This window comes from Pinus tabuliformis, chromosome 8, assembly GCF_031772625.1.
Source record: "Pinus tabuliformis cultivar Carrire ecotype Pingquan chromosome 8, CPIR1, whole genome shotgun sequence".
NCBI lineage: Eukaryota > Viridiplantae > Streptophyta > Pinopsida > Pinales > Pinaceae > Pinus > Pinus tabuliformis.
The window spans coordinates 270,542,365-270,555,667 of NC_142294.1; the positions used below are offsets into that span (position 1 = coordinate 270,542,365).

Consider the following 13,303-nt stretch of genomic DNA (forward strand, 5'->3'; position numbering starts at 1 on the left):
CTATTGTAGCCAACAGTGAAATGAAGATGGTACTCTTATGGACCTGAAAACGGGGAGTACAATAATTCAACTCCCCTACAACTGAAGTGGGGGAGTTTAGAAATCAAATGCAGATGATTGTCTCTCCTTTCAGCTGACAATGGCAGGAAATTATAATGGAATTGAAGGTGGTTGTCAGACTGAAATTTTCATAGTCATCAAACAAATTGGCCAATGGGTGGTCAACATCAAAGTAGCGAGTGGGTACTTTCGACATCATAAAATTCTTGAGTGGGTGTTATCAACATTTTCTTAGTGGACAAGCAGTTGGGATGTTGATTGAAAGCAAAGGACAGATGGATCCTTTTACATCTTGCCACCTAATGGAGTTGTCAAGAAATTTTCACATATGTATTAGACTTGCATCCAATTGATGCTTCATGGTTTTTTATCTTTAGATTGGAGTTTTTTCAGCATCTAGCTTTGGCGGTTTTTCAGGCAAGTTTTCATTGAAGATCAATAGTTTCAACATGAGGACTTGGAGATGTTACAAAGTTCTTACTTTGGACTTATCGTTTTGTGGGGGGGGGGGGGTTATTAGCACCACTCTCACATTAAAAGCAATAATAAGTCAAAAAATATTAAATTAATTAAATCATGAAATTTGGATTAAATTCCTAACTTTGTAGATTGGGTTTGTTCCTCAAAGTTAGGAGTCAGTTTAGGTCTAGTTGGTTGAGAGATTCTCTCCATCTAGTTAGGCTCCTAGATTAGTGTATGGTTGAGATATTTTCTCATACAAAGTGTTCAAGATAGACGCACTATCTTGAGACAAACATCCTATTGTATTTATATTTGTATTATACACGTTATTTTAATAATGATAATGATAATCAATGGAATGCAGTGAGGATCTCAGGCCTTTTTCCGTCATGCCTACATTTTGTATGTCTCTCATAAGTTTACTGTGTTTTTTTTTTTATCCATCACTCAAAGAGTTCTGAAAGATCCAACATAGATCATTCTACATCTTGGGGTTACTTTGATGGTGCATGTCAAGAAACCCCCAGGTAAGTGTGGCTCTAGATATATTTTGTTTTTAAATAACTCATTATTTTTGTATAAAATTTCGAGTTGGGCAAGGGACTGACCATAGAACTGAGTTGTATGTTTTGTGGCTATTACTATGAGTTGGTGTATAAAGACATGATGGAATAGTGCAAATTCTGGGGGATCCAAAACTATTGATTGATTGGGCTAATGGACAAAATGTGGTAAAAAATATCATATTGAATACAATCATGATCAGAGTTTTATAGATACTAAAAAAATCAAGTAATTTTGTTTACCAACACTTACAAGGAGTTTGATACAAAGGCACGAAAACTCTCAAAATATGCTTTGTTTTTGCAGGAGGGAGTCTTGATAGAGCAACAATTTAGAGAAGGAACTCTTGTCTTAGAATTAGAAAAATCCCTTTTTAATTTTTCAAAAAGATGATAAAATTCATGTTTAGTTATTGAATAGGAAAAGCATGAAACTAAGGGACTTGTATGTCCAAGAGTCCAAGATATGTTTTTTCATGATCTAAATGAAATTCCCATATAAATCCTTATGGAATACTATAAAAGGTATCTTCTAGGGCAGTCTGTAGATAGGTTCAACACCTATTTTGGCCAAAAGGCTATGTCATTGTCTATTTTTATTTCCTCTTGAAATAAGCACTCTCTCTAGTGTACTCTACTTGTTTCCCATATCGAATTGGGGTGCGGTTAAGCCTGGATCCTTCCAAACTTTTCATAAAACAAATTTGTGGGAAAGAGTAACTGAGATATAATTATGGAAGAAATACTCACTGAGGAGAATAGTGATGATGATAAGATATGATACTTCACCAATACGTTTGATGAAACAAAGAATCATTGGGTATTAGTTCTTTACCAATTTTGTATGTTCAAGAATGATATCATGGAAATACTACCATAGTCAATCCATTTCTTTCAAGATTAGGCACGTACTAACTGGAGGGCATGTCAATTGGTGTGGTAAGGGATTATCGGCTTCCTATTTATAAAATTTATGGGAAGTTTGTGCAAGTCCCAAGTGTGGAGAAAAATGAATAAAAATAGTAGTTACATTCCCTGCATATGTCTCAATATTATACGAGGATCGAGCCTACTAAAAGCCATAAATTCCATTGTTATTTTACTTCCAGAGGATAATGCAAATATTTTCATGAAGCAATTTTACTTCCCAAAGATGGAAGACAATGTGAGTATTGTCCTGAAGCCAACCAGATTATCATTATAGGTGGCAGTACTATGGATTTTTGTTCAAGTGTTTGCTAACAAGTGAAACTGGATACTAGGTATCACAAACAATTAGGGAATGGGAATGAATGGAAAAAAGTATTTTCCCATTCTCTTCAACAATATTGAATTGATGACAATGTTTAACCACAGATGTAATTTTGGTTGTCTGCTCACCCCAAACATGAATGCTACGAAATCCAATTAGTTGCTTTTATGGGGCTCCTTTGTGCATTGCAGGGGACTTGGAATACAACAATATTCCATGCCTCCCATCCATTTTATCATGGCTCCACACAAGTATGGAGGATCTGAATTTCAACTTATTGAAAGGGGTGTTCTCCACTCTAACATGAGATTTTCCTATGTCACCAAGGTCTTCGACATGCTCCATTGTCACATTTAGATCAATCTTCCTGATGGTTGTGGAAGAGAACTCATATGAGTATGTTGAGTAATTCAATCCCTAACCAAAGTCAAACGCTTTCTTCCCTGTGTCAAATCTGTATGTACAACTAAGATAGGTTGTATGATGATTTGGATGCATGTTCATGTCCTTCATTGGTATCATCATGAATTCTTGAGGGTACCATGTCACACGCAATATCCCACATAAACAATACAAACATACACATTTCATCCAAGTACTTCAATTTTTCTGTAGTATGTTTTGCCTTTCATCAAAAGAAGCTAAAAGTATACAAATCTCAAATTCACAAAAATATAGTAGAAAAAATACAAGCCAGTGCCATAGGGACAAGAGAATTCTAAGGCTTTGTTCCATATTTCCATTGGTAGTATAATTCATTTTACACGAACTTTTTCTTTACTCAGATTTGGATCTAAAAAATAAAAATAAAAAATAAAATGATAAAAAAAATCAGCATGCTAGCAAGGAGATGTGTAGTCATGAGGTGTCCCTGGATTTCAAAGACATTAGAGATATAGAAAATAATTATTATTCAAACACTTTTTATAGATATTTTCTTACATATTGTTGAAATAACACTAAAAGATCATAGTGTAAACTTCTTTCAATTACTGCAACAACTCATAATTCTATTGTAAAAGATGCATTTGAATTTGAATTTAGAATTAATATCGAATTAATCACTTTAAATGTTTGAGTAGTCCACCTTCTCCACATATTGTATTCAAAAGGAAACTAAACAAAATCTAACATATCTGACAATTGTTACTTACATGAACTAAACAATTCTTAATAACATTAAAAAAATCACTAACATTTCCTATAAACTAAGAAAAAAAAAACTATATTTTCCTGTAAACGAAGTATAATCATTTTGATTCCCTGTAAACAAAGTAAAATAAATCACACTCGAATTTTAAAACAAAATTGGATCAGCAGTACTAGATAGCAGAAAACAACATGTCACGAATGAAAATCCTACATGAAATGACCTATCTTAGAGACATTCCAAGTCAGGTTTAACTAGAGAAATTCAAAGGGGAAACTCCACGAGGATAAAGGTGGTACAATAAATTGGTTAAGGACAAGGAGAGAAGGGCTAAAATTCTAGCCTGTGAGAGCCTTCCAATTCTATCATCAATCACTGGATGGCCAAAAGGACAAGACTGAGTCACTGGTTAACTCCCAGAAGATCTGATGGGTTCCAAAATGATGCTTTCAAAAATTAAGGAACAAATCATAATCACTCTAAATGACATCTTCAGAAATAGTGTAGCCACTACCAATGTGGAGGGAAAATGGAACTGATAGCTTAGTCTTTTTGACGCAGGAGGTTGGTAAAAACAAGGTGAAGTCTTTAAAATAGACTGTTGGTTACTTTATAGCCAATCAAGTGCTTTCAGCGGATTCTATTTGTGCCTTGCTTTGCAGTGAGGGTCTCACTTTTCCCCTTTAAACATCAATCCCACATTGACTATCACTTTATAAATAGGGCTTTGCTCTACACCATTGATATCTTCTCTCCAGATCTAATGGTCCTTACTCAACCCGATCAACAAAGCAATTTAGTGATCATTCTACGCCGTAGATCTCTTCTCTCCAGGTCTAACAGTCATCATTCAACCCGATCAACAAAACAGTCTGTTGATCCTCCACCATTGATCAACACGCGCTAGATCCAATGGTTCACAACGATATCGGGTGAACCACTTGCATGAAGAATACCCACCTGATAAAGCGGTTTTGTCTCTCCACCTGAGTCCTACATGTCAATTGGTTACTGGAATCAGGTTACTAACCAAAAATACCACTTATACCTTTCTTCTGCTCGATAACCACATTTACTGTTTAAAACCCTCTTTTACAATATAATGACATGCATTAACTTAAACTTAAGTAAAGTGCTTAATCAATGGTTTTAGTGTTTTAAGTCCAATATTAACCCTTAACACTAAATGACCAGGATTTAGTGTTAAAACACATAAACACTGAGATTTATCGTTAAAGTATGAAAATAGAGAAAATACCTGGTTAACTATCTGAACGCGGATAAATAGAAGTAAACAAGAGTTCACACGAAGATTACCACACAAATACACACTCAATAAATTTCATTAATATAATATCGGTTACAGAGTCTTGGCCCTCTCGGCTCAATTACAACAATGTATTGACCTCTGTCTCAATCTCAAAACCCTATCTATCACTCAATCTCTTGCCTCTCACTCAATTCTTAATCATCTCAACTCATCTAATCTCTATCCATTACATTTTTTTCTTTTATTAGTCAAACTCTATTCTAACTTCACTAACAAATCGATCTCTATTTTAATCAATGTAACAATCAAATCTCTATTATTAAATTGTATTACATACCTATGCTAACAACTTAGCCCTTAGTCTAAATAACATAGTTTCTTAACTATTACAATAATGAAGTAAAGATCATTCTCGAGAGTTCCAACCCTCTCTACCAAAAATGACTTTTGACCACTCAGGTTAGTGAAATTCAACTCTTTTAGCCATAACATGTGAACAAACAATCGCATTGCTGGCTAAGTCCAGATGCTCTTGCATTAGAATCTTAGGGAAGAAAATAATCATCCCTCAGACTTTTAGGGTTTACTCCATACTTATGCAACTCTGTTGTTGTCAACCAACTAGTATCGTCCACTGGCTGTCCTTTCAATTTGACTAGATATTGGAAATAAACTTGTCCTCTGGTTCTTTTGTATACTCTTTTCTCCAAAACAGATTCCACCTCTTTCTTAACTGTCTTTGGCATTTGTTCTTCCCATTTCAAAGTTTGAACTTCATCTTCTGTAGTTTCCTCCTGTAGCTCTGTCTCTATCTCTTTGTATGTATACAAATCTGCAACATTGAAGATAGGTGATATTCCAATCCCTTCTCGCAATTCAATTTCATAAGCGTTAGTTGAAAACTTTATTAAAATTCTACATGGTCCTATCTTTTTCATTTTTATTTTATTGTAAGTCTTAGTAGGAAACCTTCTTTTCTCAAATACACCATCACTAAATCTCCCACTTGGAATTCTTTCTCTCTTCTTTTCATATGTGCTCTTTGTTTGTATTTGCCACTGCTTTCCTGCAATCTGCCTTTGACATCTTCTTGTAGTCTTTGCATCTACTCTGCAAAGTCTTCAGCTTTTACACTTCTTATCTCATGTTTACCCAAATTTCTGAGCACATACACACCTCTTGGATTCATCCCAAAAAATGATTTGAAATGGACTCATTCCAGTACTTCGGTTTGGAGTATCATTATAAGAAAACTTAGCTTGAGCAAGTGCTAAATCCCAATGCTTATGACTTTGATACACTAAACTTCTCAATATGTTCCCCAAGCTTTTGTTTACCACTTTAGTCTCTCCATCTATTTGAGGATGGTATGCTGAACTGAAACTGAGGTTAGCTCCTAGAATCTTCCAAAGAGTTCTCCAGATTTGCACTACAAACTTTGTATCTCTATCTGACACAATACTTATAGGCAATCCATGTAATCCTACAACTTCTTAAAAAAATAGATTAGTAATATGTGTTGCATCACTAATCTTCTTACATGCAATGAAATGTGCCATCTTAGAAAATCTATCTACCACAACATAAATGGAATCATTCCCCCTTTGAATTTTAGGTAACCCTAAAACAAAATCAATGCTAATTGCATCCCATGGTCAATTTGGTATTGGCAATGGCTGGTACAATCCTATATTATGGCTTCTCCCTTTAGCATGTTGACATGTCCCGCACTTCTGAACAAATCTCTTAACATCAGTCTGCATATTTGGCCAATAGTAAAAAGCATTTACTTGAGCAAAGCTTTTGCCTTGTCCAAAGTGACCAGATAATCCTCCAATATGTTTCTCCTTTGTTATGTTTTCCGTCATAGAACATTTGGGAATGCACAACTTTTTTCCTTTAAACAATAAACCTCCTTGGATAAGATAATATAACCACTCACTTCTGTTATGAACCATTGGATTTTTAACTATTGTATAAATATCTTTGAAATATGCATCATCTTTATACATCTCAACCATTTCTTCAAATCCTACAACACCAAATTTTAATTCTTGCATAATAAAATTTACCCTGCTTAAAGCATCAGCAACTTTGCTCAACTTACCACTTGTGTGTTTTATCGCAAAAGTAAAGCTCTGCAAAAACTCTACCCACTTGGCATGTTTCTGGTTCAATTTTGGCTGGTTGTTTATGAACTGTAATGCATGATTGTCATAATACAATATAAACTCCTTTGGTAGCAAATAATGTCTCCATTTTCTTAAGGCTTGTACAATAACATAAAATTATTTATCATAAGAAGAATACTTCTTCTTAGCTTCATTTAATTTCTCATTGAAGTATGCTATTGGTCTCTACTCTTGACTCAAAATTGCTCCAATTGCAACTCCACTAGCATCTGTTTCAACTTGAAATACTTTTTCAAAATCAAGTAAAGCCAAAATTGGTTTCTCCTTGATTTTCCTCTTCAGCAACTTAAAGTTCCTATCTGCTGATTTTGTTCACTTGAATGGTTGATTAGTCTCCCTGATTGTTTCAATAATTGGTGCACAAATCTGACTAAAACCTCTAATAAATCTCCTATAAAAACTTGCAAGACCATGAAAACTTCCTACCTTAAATATATTCCTTGGAATAGGCCAGTTCCAAATTGCTTAGACTTTCTCTGGATCCATTTTGAACCCTTCTTTAGAAACTACAAATCCCATGTAAATTAATTCTTCTTTCATGAAACTACATTTCTTTAGATTTATCAGTAGTTACTCATTCTACAGAGTTCTTAAAACCAATGTAAGATGCTCTAGATGTTCTTCTTTACTTCTACTAAAGACTAGAATATCATCAAGATAAAGAATAACAAACTTTCCTGCATATTCCTTCAAGACTTCATTCATCAATCTCATGAACATGCTAGGTGCATTAGTGAGTCTAAAAGGCATCACTAACCACTCATACAATCCACTGTGTGTTTTAAATGCAGTCTTCCATTCATCTCTTTCTCTAACTCTTATTCGATGATATCCACCCTTCAGATCTATTTTAGCAAAATACTTTGACCCACTCAAACAATCCATCAAATCATCCATGCGTGGTAAAGGAAATCTATACTTGATAGTGATATTGTTTATGGCTCTGGAATCTGTACACATTCGCCATTCACCTCCTTTCTTTGGATTGAGTACTATTGGTACAACACATGGACTAAGACTCTCTCTGATTAATCCCATATCCATTAGTTCTTGCATTTTTCTTCCAGCTTCTGCATTCTCTTGTGCAGTTAGTCTATGTGCTACTTTGTTTGGCAATCTTTCTCCTAGTATTAGATCAATATGATGACTAATACTCCTAATTGGTGGCAATGCATTTGGCAACTCATCCACAATAATATCAGCAAAATCATTCAATAGAGTTTTGATTTCTTTAGGTAAATCATCTAAGTTTGTGGAAGTTGAAATTACCTTAGGTCTCCCTATGATAGCAAAATTCCTTTCCTCACCTTTTCCAACCTCTTGCAACTTCTCCTTCCCACTCATAAACATAACACTATTTCTAGGTGCTCCTTTGTCAGCTTCATCCTTCAATGGTAGTAGTGTATGTTTATCTCCATCCTTCTCCAGAGTATAAGTATTTTTCCTCCCATCATGAATAGCTTTCCAATCAAACTGCCAAGGTCTTCCCAACAATATATGGCATACATCCATTGGCATAACATCACACAATATCATATCTTTATAAGTACCAATCTATATCTCTACCTTGCATTGTTCTGTCACAATGATCTGATGTCCTCTCCGCAACCATGACACTTTGTAAGGAGTAGGGTGTAATGTCTTCACAAATCCTAGCTTGTCCATGATATCTATAGAAACAAGGTTATCAGTGCTTCCACTGTTAATTATCACTTTACAACATTTAAATTTGGATTTTCAAGTAGTTCTAAATAAACTCTTTCTCTGAGCTGCTTCTATAGTCTCTTTCTATGCCTTAAGCAATGCCCTTTTCAACAACATGGATTCTCCTACTTCAGGGGATTTTTCCTTGTCTGTAATTTGAGGTGTTTCTTCCTTTTCCTCAGCCACATTCACATTCCTTTGACTTGTCATTTTATTATGAGGATAGTCCCATGATCCATGTCCCCATTCTCCACATATGTAACATCGAATATCTCTTCCTCGACCTCTTCCTCTATGTGCAAATCTTCCACTATTAAAATCTCCCCTCTGTGGTGGTCCACTACTTGAACTTCGTACTTCATATTGATGTTGCTAAACCCTTGGTCTGGTAGTTCCTCTACCTCTTACTAATCTTCTCTCTCTATTACTCTGATTTTTTTCTAAACATCTTCTCTTCTTGCTTCAAACTTGCTTGATAGGCATCTTCAATGGACTTCAAACTCAACAAATTGATCTCATCATGTATGTCATATCTTAAGCCATTGATATATATGGCTACCTTCTCCATGTCATTCTTTGCATGTCCTACTCTAATACTCAATCTATAAAACTCTTCTATATATTCTCTAACAAGCATTCCTTTTTGCCTTAAATTCTGTAAATGTTTGAAAAAATTTAACTGATAATCTTTTGGAATAAATTTAACTTTCATTTTACTCACCATTTTATCCCATTACTTGATCTTGGTTTCCTTTTCTTGTTCTGGATGTTTGTAGTTGATCCCACCAAATAGTTGCATGACCCTTCAATCTGGTAACTACAAATTTAACCTTCTTTTCGTCATCAACTTCCTATTCATTGTCAAAATATTTGTCCAATGAATTGATCCAATCCATTAGCTCTTTTGCATTGAGACTCCCTTCATACGCAGGAATTTCCACCTTTGGTTTTCCACCTACTTTAGCCAACATCTTGATAACTATGGTAGTTTCATTTTCCTCCTTTTCTTCTTCCGCAGAAGATTCTTCTTTAGCACTGTCAACTCCTTCATTAGGTGTTCTCCTATGAGCAGTCTCAATTGTCTCCATCCTTGTACGTAGACTCTGGATCTCTTCCAGTAGAACTAAATTTGCTTTAGGTCTTCCTTGACCAATGCTAGCTCCTCCCCTCGGTGGCATGTTTACTGCAGTCAACTCAATCTCTATGTGCTCTCATACCAAATGACACAATAGGTTGGTGAAAACAAGGTGAAGTCTTCAAAATTTACTATTGGTTACTTTATAACCAATCAGGTACTTTCAGTGGATTCTGTTCATGGCTTGCTTCACACTGAGGGTCCCACTTTTCCCCTTTAAATGTCAGTCCCATGTTGACTATTACTTTATAAACAGCGCTTCACTCTATACCATTGATCTCTTCTCTCCGGATCTAACTGTCCTTACTCAACCTGATGAACAAAGCAATTCGGTGATCACTCTATGTCATAGATCTCCTCTCCAAATCTAATGGTCATCATTCAACCCGATCAATGAAACAATTCGTTGATCCTCCACCGTTGATCAACACGTGTTGGATCCAACAGTTCACGACGATATTGGGTGAACCACTTGCACAGAGAATACCTACCCGATAAAGCGGCTTTTTGTCTCCACTCAAGTGCTACGTGTCACTTGGTTAGTCGAATCAGGTGGCTACCCAAAATACCACTTACAACCTTTCTTTCACTTGATAACCACCTTCATTGTTTGAAACCCAGTTTTACAATATAACCATGTGTGTTAACTTAAACTTAAGTAAATTTCTTAATCAATGGTTTTAGTGTTTAACTCCAAGATTAACCCTTAACACTAAATGACCAAGATTTAGTGTTAAAACACATAAAAATGAGATTTATCATTAAAGTATGAAAACAGAGAAAATACCCAGTTAACTATCTGAACGCGGATACATGGAAGTAAATGAGAGTTCACACTAGGATTACCACACAAATACACATTGAATCAATTTCATTAATATAATATCATATAAAGAGCCTTGGCCCTCTTAGATCAATTACAACAATGTATTGACCTCTGTCTCAATCTCAAAACCCTATCTATCACTCAAATTCTCACCTCTCACTCAATTCTCAATCATCTCAGCTAAGCTAATCTTTATCCATTACATTTTTTCTCTTTTATGAGTCAAACTCTGTTCTAACTGCACTAACAACTCGATCTCTATTTTAATCAATATAAAAATCAAACCTCTATTACTAAGCTCTATTACACACTATGCTAACAACTTAGCCGTTAATCTTAAATAAGAAATTTTCCTAATTATTACAATAATGAAGTAAAGATCATTCTTGAGTGATCCAACCCTCTCTACCAAAACTGACTTTTGACCACTCAGGGCAGTGAAATTCAACTCTTTTAGCCACAACATGTGAACAAACAATCACATTGCTGGCTAAGTCCACATGCTCCTGCATCACTTTTTGTTAGAAGATTTGGTAAGGCCTTGGTCCTATTGAAGAAGAGCACCAAGCACAAGCAGAAGCAGTACATGATGAAGCAAATCGAAATACCAATTTTAGGATAATGGGTTAGATTTTTTTATTACCTTACTCTTCTCTGATGCCAATTGTAGGATATTGGATCAAGATTATTTATTGCTATTGTTAACCATGGCAAGATGTCACTAGTATTTTGGTTCTCTTTTTGTTTAAATTTCATAAAAAGAACAAGGTTTGGCTAGTATGACCATAGGAAAAAATAGTATAATGGCTACTGTAACAAAGCCCGCGAGGGCCTAAATTTATTTTTTTAAAGTTTATAAACTCTTCTTGCCAAGAAATTTAGACAATTTAACAGAAGGTTAGAGTCTCATCAAATTTTATGGAAAACCTATATTTATCGTGGTAAAGGGGGTGGTTACTATTTAGAAAATTAGAATATCGTGTGTGAATAAATGGATTTGAAAAAATAATATGTTGCCTCTATTTTTAAGAGAACACTAATTTCCACTGGCGGGATCCTATAAGTACGTGTAACACTGTTTTGTAAAAATAGCATCCCTTAGCGCACAGATCAACAAATCCCTCTAATTAAAACTGCAACAAATGGGGAGGACTAAATTTAAGAATTTAGAGACCCTTTGGAGAGCTATCTTTATGATAGAAATGAAAACCAAACACTTGCACTACTACCATGGCATTCTTTGTTTATGTATGATGATGTCTCTCATAACAAATTTCACTTATCAAACCAAATATATAATAGAAAATAATAGTTGAACCATGTGAATGATTAGAAAAGGAATAGTGTTTAGGTATAAAATCCAAATAGTATGTTTTGAAACAACAATAAATGGATGGGATGATAAAATACATGGATTGTAGTCACTAAAAATAATCTATCCAAAGTTGTAACACCCAGTTGCTGCCAATAGATCTCAGCAGTGAAACTCAAATCAACAGTTATCACATCACAACACGAATAAAAATTTACAACAACTTTTTATATAAGTTGATTCACATTTTCTGATTAGGAAAAAAATAAAGGAAGGGTCTTTAGGGAGAGGCCAGATTGAGTTGGGAAGAAAAAGGGGGTACCGGATAAAGTGCTTGTATCATCCAACAGTAGAGTAAGTTGTTGATGCAACATTTTATTTCGATGAAAGCCCTCTTGTGTTAGCGTGCCTCACTTGAGAAAGTCTTCCATCTAGAGAGAAAGAGCCCATACATGCACACGACTGCTTTCTTACTAGCACCAGCCTTTCTTACTAATGAAACTATAAGAGGAGGTAGAGTCGTTGTAGCCCAACCTAAATAGAATATGACACAACCCACTAAGACTTCCAAGTCCAAGGAGCGTGGACTAGAGAAAAAGCTTGGATATTCCCAATTGAAGATCCATGGAGGATGCCATCCTTTCACATTTTACAACATCCTTCTTGATCAATTCCTTTGCATCCCTATTCTTTTTCAGTACACACAAGATAGAAGTTGCTATGCCTAACCACCAGCCTGACCAAGGTAGCCTGCCAAAATAATGCTAAAGATTTGAGGATCATTTACTACAAATGACACATCCACGAGCCCGCCAGAGAGGATGGTAAGAACCACAGGTCTTTTGGCAGCATGGGAAATTTGATACACTAATTTCTCAAAATTATAACTCATAAAAAAAGGGTTTGAAAGTTTTGTAAAAGTGGGATAGATCAAAACTAGAACCACATAAATAAAGGGTTTTAAAGTAGGTGATATGAGGGGAAAAAATGTTTACCACCATGAATTGGACCAAAGATGTGAAGGTTTCAAAAAAGGTGAGACAGTTAATTAAAAAGTTAAGATGAAAGGACTCTTTTCCTTTTTAATGAGATATAAAAAAAATATTCCAACTGTAAAAATAGTTAAAAATAGTTGTTATAGATTTTAACTGTATAATTTTTTAACCTATTAAAATTGGCAATTAGATCAAGAGGTGTAAATGAAATTTGATAAGAGTAGAGGGAGGTTTAACCTATTAAAACTATAAATTCGATTGAAAGGTGTAAATGAAAGTTGATAAGAGTAGAGGGAGGAGATATTGTAGGCGAAAATAATGCATACATCACCTCTACTCTTAGCCTTTTCACAGTTAACAAGAACCATATATCACCTGCACT

At 34.9% G+C, this 13,303-nt stretch overlaps 1 pseudogene; it reads right to left on the reverse strand.

Annotated features, from left to right (window-relative positions):
* Positions 1-2,298: 2,298 nt before the first annotated feature.
* On the reverse strand, positions 2,299-12,818 carry LOC149235188 (putative beta-D-xylosidase 6; annotated as a pseudogene).
* Between the last annotated feature and the right edge of the window lie 485 nt (positions 12,819-13,303).